The sequence below is a fragment of the Acyrthosiphon pisum genome, chromosome A1 (assembly GCF_005508785.2).
Source record: "Acyrthosiphon pisum isolate AL4f chromosome A1, pea_aphid_22Mar2018_4r6ur, whole genome shotgun sequence".
In the NCBI taxonomy this organism is placed as follows: Eukaryota; Metazoa; Arthropoda; class Insecta; order Hemiptera; family Aphididae; genus Acyrthosiphon; species Acyrthosiphon pisum.
In genome coordinates this window covers 14,593,167-14,594,693 of record NC_042494.1, presented here as the reverse complement: position 1 = coordinate 14,594,693, position 1,527 = coordinate 14,593,167, and positions in this window count along the sequence as shown.

Here is a 1,527-nt window from a genome sequence, read left to right as displayed (position 1 = left end):
TTTTAGCGCTAAATTATTCGAGAATCATAATACTATATTAACCAGTAACGTATATACCATTATAATAACAAATACGATGTTAGGGTGCCATCGCAGTAAACGTCGTTGCACTTACGATTATTTTTTATTAAGAATAAAGGCTTCGACTGTCATCGCTGTTCTTATTATAATATTTGGTACAAGGTATATGGATCTTGGCAGTGGTTGATTTGTGGGGGGAAGGGGGGCGGAGTCCCCCTTCTTTTTTTTTTTTAGCGTACCCCTTCTATTTATTTGAAACGGAACGCTGGGAACCCAACATAAGCTAGTGAATTTGTAAATCGTGATTTCCTGATGCCAAATATACTTAACAGGTACACAATATTTTATATTGTTATTGTATTTTATTATAGCCTGTAAGTTAAATATTATAAATTACAACAATATAACTAAAATCGTTCTTTTTATTTTTATTTGTTTCTATTGTAATAACTAGGGATCAAAATGCCGGAAAATTTTCGGAAAAATTCAGAAAAAAACGGTTTTTTTCCCAGAGCCTCGGAAAACGTGGACAAATTGGTTCAATGGAGAATATTGAAATAATACATTTCCGAAAAAAACCGAAGTTTTCGGAAAATTAAAAAAAAAAAACGAATTTTCAGAAAAATGAAAAATTTACGCTTAAAAATTAAAATAATCTATGTAAAAAAAAAACCATTTTAAAAAAAGGTGGGCAAGTGGATGTCGCTCTGCTGTACAGTAGGTTACAAGTGGGTCACTATATAATGGGTGGTATTAAATTTGAATTCAATGACGATTCTGAGTGGAGACTGAATCTATGTATAAGATATATTATATACTTATATCAATGGTATTAAAAAAAAAAATTGACCTGTAATAAATTCCAGATTAATCATATCACAATATCCATTAGGTACTTATAACGCGTTATACATCAACAACAAACCGTGATACTATTATAGATATATAATAGTATACTTTAGAAGTTTCAATAATATACAATCACAACAAAATAACTAAAATAGTTATTCTAGGTTTTTAATATGTAATTTCGTCCAAATTAGAACTTAAAATGACTATAAAAATAAACTGTGTAAATGTATTTTTGAGATTTTTTGGTAACAGAGTTAAATATTTACGTGGAATCTTGTTTTAAATTTTCAATCTTTAGATATAAAAGTTGAACATTTTATAATTTTTTAACTACAAAATAATTATTCAATTTTAAATTTGATAAATTTTGTCAAAATTTCAACTTCAAATGCTTATAAAAAATAATTGCGCCTATGTATTTTTAATATTTTTCAACTGCTATTGTAACAATGTATCAGGAGCCTTGCATTAAATTTTCACACTTTTTTACACAACAAATACAATTTTATTGATATTTATAGAAAAAAAAACTAAAAAAATTTAAAACTTACAATGTCCGTAAACAGCTCAAAAAGAGTCAAATTATTTTCAAAATTTTATCGTATATAGAAAATGCTAATATAAACATTCAGTGAAATGAAATTTTCAAGTTTC